The 13,234-nt window shown below is 34.8% G+C and overlaps 1 long non-coding RNA gene across 1 annotated transcript; it reads left to right on the top strand.

Moving 5' to 3' along the window:
• The first annotated feature begins 734 nt into the window (after window positions 1-734).
• On the top strand, window positions 735-5,856 carry LOC117123138. The gene is made up of 3 exons (XR_004447808.1): window positions 735-971; window positions 2,059-2,118; window positions 4,666-5,856. It is a non-coding gene; the product is annotated as an uncharacterized LOC117123138 (long non-coding RNA).
• Window positions 5,857-13,234: the final 7,378 nt, after the last annotated feature.

Genomic DNA, 13,234 nt, shown 5'->3' with positions numbered 1-13,234 from the left:
CTCGTACATCTAGGTACAGGCACTTTTATTCCGAATTCTATTTCTATTTTTAATAAGCAGGTAATTTGCCAATAATTGTGTTTATTTTTAACTTCTTTTTTGTGTGAAGTTTTTATTGGGACATATTTTTTGTGTATTTGTCTGTGCTCTGTATTTTTGTGTTTTTATTGTTTTCTAGGCCAAAAAAGGAAAGCAATTTTCAGAGTGTTACAAATTGGACGAATGAATAAATATATCTTACATATCTTATACTACTAGGCCTTGGTCTAGCCTAGTAGTAGTACCCAAGGCTAGCCTAGGTAGGCTAGGCCCGAGTCTAGGCTAGCTAAGCCTAGCTAGTTAGGGCCTAGGCCTAGCTAAGCTAGTTAGGAGCCTAGGCCTCGAGGCCAAGGCCTAGCCTAAGCCTTGCGTAAAAAAAGATAAGCCATTGTTAAGTGTTATGTTTCCATTTCCAATTAAAGCATTTGTTAAGTCTTACCTAGTTTAAAAGTACGTTCGTATCGTATACACCTCAAACACTCAGATTTTTTTTTTAGTGTTGACGTTAATTTCACGGGAATTTACGTATGTTGACGCAAACTTACCTACATTGACGCAGATTGTTATGGTTGACGTAAAATGACGCGATACTACCTTAAAAAAAAGTTTCCCTATTCTAAAAATGGAAGAGCCAAGCCTACGTCACTGTTTTGCAAAGCCTGGCTGCTTTGCAAAGCGTGGCTGACTTACGTCTCGCTGCCGGTCTGCAGCAGGATCTCTATCGCTTTTTTTGGCGGCAGTGCCAAATCGGCTAATGGCGCTAGTAAAATATTATTTTAATTTAACTGAGAAATGTCTACCTAGGCCTAGGCTTAGGCCTCGTATTACCTATTCTTTAATGTCGGCAATTTGAATTATCCCCATGTCTGCTTTATCTTCAAGGTACGAAGATTATAAATATTATTTTCAAGTTGAAGACGTTAAAATAGACGGTAAGTAAGGACAAGCAAAGTAATCCTAGGCTAGGCCTAAGCCTAGGCATAGTAGGCGGATTAAAGACGATCGGGCCCACGAGACTATCGGGCCCAGACGATCGGCTCCGATCTTCTTGAAAATGGGCCCAATCCTCTCGTGGGACCGATCGTCTTTAGGCAAAATTGAATATGGTTTTTTCTTAATTACTGTAGCCCTATATAAATTTACAGAGTTAGGCCTAAACCATCACATTACTCCACTGTTTACATTATTAAACAATAATTTTACCTAAGTCTGGATGTTTTCCAAAAAACATTTGCTTAATAAAAAAATTACTGTAGTTCGCAAAACAAGAAAGAAAGTCTTGCTTTAGGGGCGTTTGAGGTCATCGCTTAGTTAGGGAGGTGGGCGCACAGGGAGGTTAAACTATATTGCACTAGGGCCTAGGGAGGAGTTAATTCACACACTTCCGATTATACCAAATAAAACTATAATTACAGTCTTAATTGCCACCTTGATAAGGAAGGGTAGCCAGAGAGTTACCATTCAGAATTTCCTTTTTTATTTCAACTTTAATTAGCCCTATTACTGTACACGCATATATATATATACAGTATATATATATATATATATATATATATATATATATATCGGTTGTTACTCTGAGTTTTGCGCGTCCGGGATTTTCTCTTTTGTTACTGAACCGATTTCAACCAAATTTTCACTCTATGTTCAGATTGGTACTGGGCAGGTAATAATAGGCTATGTAGTGTTTTCCAAAATTGCGTCATTTAATAATAATTAATAAAAAACTGATTTAAATAGTCATTTCAGAAGGATGCATACACGTAAACAAAGTAGCTCCAGATATTCATGCCTCTTTCAGTGTTTTCTCACAGATATGAGCCAATATGTCTTTCTCAATATTTATATGTTGTTATTATTTTGTATCGCTATAATTTTTAAATATTTACAATTATCTCCGCAATACAATCCAGTCAATTATATCACACGCGTAGTAATATATACTGGACCGTAACATATCGTGTCGATCTGCTGTCATTGTGTGGGTCAACAAACAACCATGTGAATCTTTCTCGACAGGGAGACTGCCGACAATCGACGGAAAACAAAAACAAGATACATGATTTTCATTGAAATGTTGTGAGTACAGTATTACTTTATTAATAGGAAGAGGTTATTCGCACGGTATCGTGCGAATTAGGAATAAGAACTTATTCGCACGGTATGACAGCTGTTACGTCATGAAACCTTAAATGCTGATTGGCTAGGTCCACCGTGCGAATAAGACTCAAGAGCTTATTTGCACGGTAGAATGTTGTAGATAGAAATACTGTATTGATAATTATTTCACGGCATACCGGGTTTACCGTATGAGTTGGGCACAGCACAGACAGTCGATTCGATAACCCTAAATGAAGTGCAATAGGTCCTAGCTTAGCATTATGTCTGCAGACCTTTTACTCTTTTCTTAAGCTATCCTTGAGAAATTGCCATGAAAAAAGCCTTTGTGGAGTATGTGCTGGTGGTATTATAGTCCCCTATCATAGGGCCTAGTAGTGATATTGATTTTTGTTCCATTCAAAAATATTAAATGGGGAAACAAAAGAACATTAATTACTTAGCACCAACCATGATGGGAATTGGAACAGAGGAGGATGACAGGATGCCAAACTGATGCAAAATTACTCGATTTTATGTGCAGTTTTAATAGGGTTTTAATTTTGTGGGCTGCAGTCGTGCTGCACTTAGCCCACCTGGAGACTCGCACATCTCTAAAAGTCTCTCCTAATCCCTCTCTACCTAAATCCTAGATCCGCCATCGAATGTACTATATACTGTACTGGAAAATAAGATTTATATTGATTTATATTCTTCACTGCCTTTTGGACCTTTTCCAATGTGTGGGAATGTTTTCGAAATGCTACTGGATACATTAATTGTAGGCCTAATTATATACACAAACCACATAGCGCTCAGATAATTATCGAAAGATTGTTGTATGTACAGTACTCTACAACAAGGTTATTTGTTAAGACAGTGTCATTACATTCTACGATGCTGATTTGCTACGTCTACCGTGCAAATAATGTATTATTTACTATTTGCATGGTACACAATGTTTGTATGATATCTGAAAAGGTATTTCGGTTCGATTAAGTATTCCCGTAACAAATTAAGTAAGTTTCTCGTAAAATATTTAGGTCATTAAACATTTTGAGACGATACTGTGTTAAATATTGTTAATTCACGATGTACTGTACTAATTGGGAATAAGAACTTATTCGCACGGTTAGACGTCATGAAACGTAAAATTCTGATTGGCTAGGTCTACCGTGCGAATAAAACTCATAAGAGCTTATTTGCATGGTCTACCGTGCGAATAACCACTTCCTTATTAGTATTTAGTTCCAAAGTACGAGCTATAGCCTATGGTTTACCTGTCAACTAGGCCTGTCTTAACCTACTTGGCCTAGGCCTTAGCCTAGCTTAACTACAGGCCTAGGCCCTCGCTAGGCCTAGCCTAGGTTAGGCCTAGGTTGTAACACCACACATCACCACAAACAAGTGACACAACACCACACTGGCCATAGATAGCCAATAACGATCATTGCCACGATCATCGCAGGCATCTTATTCTAGCCCACCCGGGTAAACATGTTAAATGCTTTATTAAACACCAAATATAGTTCCCTAGGCCTACACATTATTTTCAGTGACTGTCAATCCAACATTAGGCCATTTTAAAAACCTGTACCTACAGTAGGGTTAGGCTACGCAAGTGCCTAGCCTAGGTCTAGGTGCTGTTTATACACTGTCACTGTTTATAACCCACACAGGGTTATTAGGGCCCACATTCATATGTGCAGGTGAAAGGGTTACTTTCCCCATTGATTGAGTTAGTAGGTAGTTGCCACACGACATTGACCTTAACTTTAATGTTAGTACCCAACATGTAGCGCGATAGCTCCGCCACTTTTGTAAAAAAAACGAAATATGCATATGGGCAAACCCACTAACGTACGTTGAGCACTTAAAATCCTGAAATTAATGTACTCCGCAACACAAGATGAATAAATTACATGACATCATCCGTTAATTTTAAAGTCAGGCTCCGGAGGAAAAAAATTTTGATATGTTGTAGAACTGATTTTTCTAAGACAGAAAAAAGTTGTTTGACGAAATACTGAGCAACGGTGAATGAGATACAGATTTTTGAATATTTAAAAACTGGGGGAAAACGGTGTAAAAATGAGTGGTTACGCCCCTTTTTCTCCAGTTTTTAAATATTCAAAAATCTGTAGCTCGTTCACCGTTCCCCAGTTTTTCGTCAAACAACTTTTTTCTGTCTTGGAAAAATCAGTTCTACAACATATCAAAACATTTTTTTCCTCCGGAATCTGACTTTAAGGTTCACTTCGTGCGGCGAAAAAACTGCCTAATAACTATAGTTGCCATAAAGTTGTTTAATGTTTAACATTTATATTGATTTCTTGGTTGTTGCGGTTATCCATACCATGGTCCATAGGCTCAACAGCATTCATCGCTTTAACAATGCTTCTCAATTATTCTTTTTAAACTGTTTTTAATTATTGTTATTAAAGCAACACTAGTACAGTATAAGTGACTAGGCGACTTGATTTATTAAACTTTATTTTTATTTCTCCTTTCTTTTCATGCTGTTCACAGTTGTATCCAACAACTATCTTTACAGCAGAGAGGGATTGCTTGGCACCTATTCAACCTATTAGTGTTCATCTAAAAACCGACCAAAGACAAGAATCCACCAAAATCAACGTTAATGGTTTTCTTTAAACTTAACCAAACAGATACTTTTGGAAAAACACCTACAATCTTGATATTCCAACGTGCTGATGTTATTTTACCAGTACTCAAAAATCACTACTACAGAAGAATTTATAACCCGATGTTGCAATACAACAATTCTTCAATCTATAATAGGCCTATAGAAAATTCAAAAGTAACCATGTTAACCCTCAATATTATTGATAAAGTAAAAACAAGTGTTTAATTTTTATTGGAAGCATGTTTCCCAAGATAAAGAAACCACACTTTCTTTCTAATGTTTTTTTTAATTGTTAAGAAATATGAGCAAAGTAATTTTATTTAGAAATTAATTATAAGCACTTTTTTTATTTGAGGCTGGATAATATAGCAACACAAATTTCTCTCATCAGAAATACCAATACATTGGGCTTTACACTATAGATTGTTAAAACCAACTTTAAATTTGAAACACACTACATTGAATACAATGATGCGGGAAGCTTAAGTTGCTTATATCAGAGAGCTGATATTTACTTAAGTAATATTAAGTAATAAACAAGATATATGAATATGATGAAAACCACTCTGCAGGGGTGGATCCACTGGCGGGGGGGGGGGGGCACGTTCTCTCTCTTTTGACACTAAATTTTTAAAATTTCAATGCATGTCAGTGTTATATGTTACTCTCTTATCTATTCTGAAACTGTTGTGCCCCCCCTTTTGAAAAATTCTGGATCAGCCTGTGCTACGAGTTAAAAAGGTTTAAGAAACAATTATGTTGAAAATACTTTTATACTGCCCAAAAAATTAAACGACGGCTACTGATTAAACACAGACTTGATCTGTAATGAAATTACAATACAAATATTTCTATTATTTCTTTTAATGCTTTCATGACATTCATTCTGCCAACGAGAATGGTGAAGATGATGATTTCTTTCAATTCTTTCATGACATTGATTCTGCTAACGAGAATGATGATGACGACGACAACTACAGCAGAAAGGCATTTAGTTTTTATTTCAGTTCAACCAGAACAACAACAATGACAACTAGTACCAATGTAGTACAGTACTAGTAGTAAAACTTCATTTTGGCCTATTTACGAACTACAAATCAACAAATATAATGCTGTTTTTTTTTTGTATGGTCGTCACATACCATACAATTATTAACATAAATTACACATATTTTACATAATAAACAAAAATGAAACGCAGAAATTAAGTGATATAGATACAAAACATAATTATTATACAGTACGCAAAAGTCAATTTAGTAAAATAAAAGTAATCTATAGCACCAATGGCAAAATAAATTATGGAAATAAAGAAAATCCACTCCACAAAAGTAAACTATACATTACGAAAAAGAAATTTGAAATATTAATAAAACAAAGCAAGAAAACATTAAATTAGTGATTTATGCAATGTTTATAGTATTATACTTTTTTTTTCATTAATTATTAATACAAATTCAGTTCTTGAAAACACTTTCATTGATAGAAAACGGTACATCAGGGCTTAATCTATTCCATTCGATAGCACTATCATATGAAATACTTAAAAAAAAAAAAAATTAGTCTCATGCATTCAGTTTGCCTTGAATTCCGTCCGAGGGATGGGTCACATAATGCAAAACTATTTAAAATTAAAACGGAACAGTAGAGAAAATCCGATTAGAATGATAAAATAAACTAAGCATATATATATATATATATATATATATATACTGTGTATATATATATATATTTATGTATTATGTTTCATTTTCTGATTGTTTTTTATGGTTAATTTGAGAGGGTCCGGACCCCTACACCCCTCCTCCGACTGCACCTTGTCTTGAGACAGGATTTGAAACACGCAATAAGACCTCAATCAAATAACACTAAGGTTATATTTGAATTATACTACATAATACCATACATTCTATTTAATATTTCTCCATAACAAATAAACATTTAGGCTGCTATTGAATGATTTATTCTGCTTTATTCTTTACATATAAAAAAAAAACATGAGTAAATTGATCTTTATTTCTTGCCAGATGCCCTAAAAAATTGTTGTCTCCTGATGTAAGATATTGCCAATTTAGGCCTACATTCATTGTAAAATCAACTGTAGGTTATCTTTATTCCATCTTGATGGGTAATCTATGAAAAAAAACCAAAAAACAACTTTTTCCAACCAGAACCTTTTTATCATTTTAAAAAAAGAAGGGAAAACCAACAATTTATATTTTTAGGCCAACAGACCGTCACGACGGCGGAATCAATATATATTGCTTTGATAGAAATCCACATTCCTTCTTACCTGAAAAAAAACCCCCAAAAAACAATATTAACTAAAGCATTGTGCAGAAGAATTAACACTCCACTAGGCTATTGAATAAAATAGACATCAACACGGCATAGATAGCGACCCCCAAACAATGGGTGTGGGATAATGCCTATATGGTGCCCCATACAAATTTCTCCCGACCGAAGTTGTCGGCTGCCGAAGTCATGAGAAAATGGGTCCGATCTTCTTTGCTAGCCTAGTAGTAGTACCTGCTGCCGCAGTGTTGGTTTAGACCTGAGCCTACCCTCTGGACGGCAGTATGAGGAGGTCTGCTGGTCCTTCTCCTAAATAACTACAATATCTTACTGTAGGTGAGATGAGTCGTTGCGGTCTCAGTTGTTTTGTCTGGCGGAGTCAAGCTTACAGTAGCTGCGAATACAGACTTTTTAAGAAGGCGTACCCACAACTCGTACACCCAAATTCTACCTAGGCCTAGGCCGGCATCTGGGCCTATTTTACTTGCACTTTTTCTTTTTGACTTGTACCATTTTGTTGAAAATTTCTAATTTTCATTTTGGTATTGTAAAAAATAGATAAATTTTAAAAAAAATGAAATTGTGAGAAATTGTTGCCAATTGGGTCACTGTTTAAGATACATCTTGAAGTGGATTTGCCTCAGCAAGATACTGTATCCTGACTGAAGTAATGGGGTCAGGGCATTGGTCCGAAGAATCTTTGGTCCGAAGGGTATGGTCCGAAGGTCCATTGGTCCAAAGTTATTTCAGTTATATAGAGAAATATATAATTGAAAAAACACATATTAGGGACTACCAGTGCATACAATTATCGCTTGTTGAATGAAAAAAACGAGAATATGGAGAAAAGCATCTGGCATCACATAATAATTGTAAACGTTGGTCACATTAAAGAGAAGGATCTTAATTTAAATACGCAATGTATCATGTAAAATAAAGAATCACTCAAGAAAGCAGATAAAAAAACACATTCATGATTTCAGTGGTCAGCACGTCTCTAAATTATAGAGTAGGCAATTGAAGAGCCAATTTGACACATAGCTAGGAACATTATATTTCCCCATTTTAATGTTTATAGCGTCTATAGCATTTTAAAAAATACTTCTAGGACATAAATTGTTTTAATGCCTTTTGTCTGTTTCTTTAGTGCTTTTCATAGGCATATATATTTAAATTTTTACCATTTTTATAGTGCTCTTAGGGTCCCTTTGGAAATAGGTTTTGCTCTTTTTTTTTTTTTTTAAAGAAAACTTTTAATGGGCCATCCTTACATCATCTTTTATTGTTATTTGTTTGCATAAGAGAAGTTGTATAAATAAATTGAACTTGAACATGATAAAGACCAAAATTGGTCTGCTCTCACAATCGTGCGAAAAAACTTCGGACACCTCAATAAACATACTTTTTGAGTTGACAAAATCTCTCTCTGAATATCATTAATTGAATAAAATTGAAATTTGAGAAAGAAGAGAGTACACAAACCCACACAACTTCCATAATACTGATCACCACCCATGCCCCAGGATTTTATTTTTTTTTAAATTTATTTATTTATTTATTTTTTTGATGAGGGGTTTTACTATTTTGTAATTTCTTATTGAAGCAAAAATTTTCGGCGATTAATACACGATTTCAAAACTTACATTCCTGGAAAACCAGGTCACTAAATTCAGATCTTTGGACCAAAGTCCCTTCGGACAATGGACTTTCAGACCAAAGACCTTTCGGACCAATGGGCCTTCGGGACCAAAGACCCTTCGGATCAAAGACCCTTTGGACCAAAGGTACGCACCCGAAGGAATATGCTACAGTATGCTGAGTATTAATGGAAGTAGGCCTAATAGTAGTGGCTTGTAGACATGGAAGCATGTCAACGTGGCCCCAAGTATTAAAGCTTAGCCCCATTAATGTAAACTTGGCCCCAAGTCAAATTACAAACGATCAGGCCCGGACCAAAGACGATTGGGCCCAGTTTGAAAGGGGGCCCGATCTCCTTTAAAATGGGTCTGATTGTCCTGGCCTAGGTTAGACTAACAACTAGGCATTCTATTATATAATAATTGTATAGTATAGCATTTCAGGAGCGTTAAAAGTTTCTGGTACTGTATGTTTAATATTAATAATAATACCGGTAATAGGTTGATTTATAAGGTGGAAAAAATGTCTGATTTCCATCGCTTTTTCAGGGAACTACTGTATACACAAAATTACAAACAAAACCGCCAAAAAAGGTTGTATGGTCGGTCATTATGCATGCATGTGCAGTTAACAACTCGGAATATGTCAGAAGAAAAAACAGGCCTCACATTGGCTTGTTTTTCTTCTCAGACATCCCAGGGAACCCCTGCAAAATCTTGGAAAGTGTTTGTACAGTATGGATTTGTTACAAGTTGTGGATGGAATTTTGGTAAGAAGTAATGTCAAACGCAAAGTGGGATCCTATAAAAAAAAAATGTTGTCCTATAGTATAGTGACAAATCTTATAGTAATTCATCGATAGGAAAATCATCCAAAAAAATCCAAATTGAATAAGATATTTTTATCCTATTTATTTTTTATTTATTAATTTTTTATTTATTTATTAATTTTTTATAGGTTTTGTATTATCGAAACCTATAGTGTAATTCCTATAGGACCCTATAGGGTTTGTCCTGTAGATTTCTTGAAAAGCCAGTAATATTGAATCTGGTTTGCAGTATGACTGTGTTGTAACAATTATTGTATACCCCTTATAGTACAGTTCTGATTCTGAAGGATATAGATGTTTATAAATGCTCGGAGACAATAATTATGAGTACTTTGAACACAGTTGTTATAAGTTACAATTTTATAATTAAACATTTTCTGTCAACAGACAGTGAGAGTCTTATTCTTTTGCATGATTCATTGGCTGGTAAAATTCAAAGAGTTTTTGTAGAAATGTCTAGATTAAATCAGCGAAAAATCGTTTTTGATCTGATTTTTGAATGAGCTATATCCTTTGATTGGATTTTTTAAGGTTTTATTGCTGCTGTTGGCAGACAGTATAAAAGTTAGTAGGCGTACGTCATATACTTAGTGTAATATCGTCAGTTTTGGTAAAAATAATGAATGTTTATAATATATCTGCTTGCTACAGTATCTACGGTATGCCTATTACTTCAATATTCATATAGAATATGAACGAAATGTTTGTGAGAAATGACCATTAAAACAATACAGAATTGTATACTTTAATACTGTGTCCGAGCATTTCTACTTTAGAATCAGTATGCTGTATCTATACTCTAATAACCAGATTCAATGTTGCTTTTTACACTTTCACAGACCATGCTTAGCTGTACGTAAATAGTGTCTACGCATAGGGATATTATAATTACAATAGTGCATTTAATTTTCACTGTGTCGGCTACACTGTCTTGACCAACTACCAGGAGATTTTAGCCTAGAACACTTCCAAAATTCAAAATTCAAATTCGAAATATCTTCATTGGCAACCAAAGTAAACATTGATTGAATTATACATAAAAGCAAGTCAAAAAGCATAAATAAGAAATACAGTAAAAACAGTTAAAAATTCAATAAAATAATCTGCATTATGCTTTCATCCACAAGCAGTGAAAACTGATTTTTGTCTTGAGGGTAAAGTCAAGTATGCATATTCATGTGTATAAGGTCACCTAACTGACTTTAAATAGCACCCACTATAGTTTCTGCCTTAACTGTATAGGAAAAAACATAATGCATCCCACCACTTACAGTTACAATTTTTGTGGTGGTGAGGTTGGAGCTTGGAGTTTCAACATTGCACAGAATATTACAGTATCAACCTGTTTGCTGATTAGTACCACCACAACAGTATATCAATCATCCATTTCACACACTAAGCTTAGAAAACAATGTTTTCTACTAAATTTATTTCTGCTGTTGTTTTTCTGGATGTCAACTTCCAATGTTTACTCGGTTGGCAGCGTGATGTACAGTACCACCACAAGCCATCCTCGAAAGCAACTGTGTTTGTTACGGGATCACAACGTTTCTCTGGATAGTGCGTGAGTTACTATCTAATTATTTGTAATGTGCATCGTTCCAAACAAAACTAACTCGATATAAATCCTAGGCTCGCCACAACCAACAAACTCTAAGGTCCATGGACAAAATGGAGAACAGACTGGTGAACAACATCTGTATGTATTACCAGAATTGACAATTGGTAGAAGGACTTTGTTCTTGTTTCAGAAATTGGGATCCCCGATTTCAAAAACTACAGACATAATAGGCAGGAGTGTAGACGTAGAGGAGGCATTCTTATGTACATCTCACACAGATTAAAAAGTCGTAGACAAAATAATATTGACCAAAGTGATTATAAAACAAAAGTGACTCCAAATAGAGAAAGCAAGTCCATATTTACTCAATGTTTCAACGTGATAATAATCTTGATCGTCAAAATTACTTGTTGCTACAGGTACTTAGTATCGTCAACCAAATCTCAAACTGGACTCTGTCGTACATTTTGTTGGAGCCTTGGAGTCATCCATGCGGTCCTACCCTGACCATAAACTCTTTGTCTGAGATTTTAATTTCTCAGTCTTACAGTGCTTTGGTATCCTGATGTTACATACCAAGCACTAGCAAACTCCATATCTGAACTGTTTGCAGACACTGTTCTTGATGGACATACAACCTCAAACAATGTAACTTGAATGTTAAGCTAGATTTACACTAGACACGATAACAACACGTCAACGGCATATCATCATGTAGTTTGTATTCTTCAACACTGCGCGCATCTGTATCATGTCATTGTCGTGTCGTAATCATGTCTAGTGTACAAATGAGGCTTTACTTATAATAAAATCCTGGAATTACTACTGGTGTAACAATGATGTTTTGGTATTAAAATGAGATAAAGACTGGCCATAGTGTTTTTGATTCTGACCTCGAGTCAATCTCTTTTAAGCTAAAATTTGACGGTAATATTGATGTAATATATATTTACCAGATACCAATTTCACTATAAAAAAACAAATTTTGAAGAACTAAATGAAACTTTTAAATGGATTCCTTGGCATATCCTATTAGATTTTAGTAACAATGTCGATGATATACTCGATATAAAGATGTTGTATTCCGTTAGAGAGCTTGTCCCAGTTGTAAAGAAAAGACAACCCTGGTTTGATAGACAATTAGTAGCTGGCTGGCTTTAAAGATGTACAATATTGTCCCATGCTAAATAACAAAAAAATAATAAAAATATTTTTTTGAAATTAACTTGCCCATTTTGAAGTAACATAAAAGTTATCAACTTAAACATAGAAATTTAAGTGTATTTAAAAAATATCTACCCATCAGTTTACAGCGAAAAATTATTGAAACACTTGCAGTCACTGGAAGTGTTTTATTATTTTTATTATAATGTTTTGGTTTAAACATTTTTTTAATTCAATAATTTTTATGCACAAGTCAATAATTTGTATGCTATTGCAATATGAGCAAGTTTATTTCAAAATTATTTTTTATGATTTTTTGACATTAGCAAGGGACAGTACATCTTTAAAGATCAGCAACATATCATAATGTCTGGAAGAAGTTGCCTTCCATCATCAGCAGTCAAAATTTCTATGTCGCAGAAATTAATGAAGAATATAGTATAAAACTTACCTAACATCAGGTATAATTACAAACACCAAAAGATTCTGGTCATGGTTAAAAAATTCTGTAAATGAGTATGCTTCTACCATAACCATATGCCAAGAAGGTAGCGGAGACTCCCCACACCTATTTTGTTTCCAACTTTGCAGACTTCAGGGACGCTGAACCGGCGGTAAGTCAATGTCTTCCTGAGGTTTACGCTGATGTCTAGAAGAACATTAATACTCAGAAGGAACAAGTTGACCAGATCATGATGTCGCTCTACGTGCGTAAAGCCACGAATTCTTAAGTTCTGTTCTTTATTTTTTCCGATCACACATAATACAAACCTGTGTTTTCCAGAAAAAGAAAAAACCGTCAATGTTGTCCATACACAATTAATTTAAAATTCAATCTAAAGTTAACAAGTATAGACTCATTGATTTGCTCCCAACCAGAGGCGGATCCAGTAGGGGAGGAAGAGGCAAAGGGGGCACGTTCCCCCCCCCCCCATTTTGCCACTAAATTTTAAAAAAGTTAAAT

Source organism: Anneissia japonica, unplaced genomic scaffold, assembly GCF_011630105.1.
Source record: "Anneissia japonica isolate Jap-2015-1 unplaced genomic scaffold, ASM1163010v1 scaffold5067_len495651_cov149, whole genome shotgun sequence".
NCBI lineage: Eukaryota > Metazoa > Echinodermata > Crinoidea > Comatulida > Comatulidae > Anneissia > Anneissia japonica.
The sequence above is the reverse complement of the archived record's forward strand: the minus strand, read 5'-3'. Positions and strand labels throughout refer to the sequence as shown.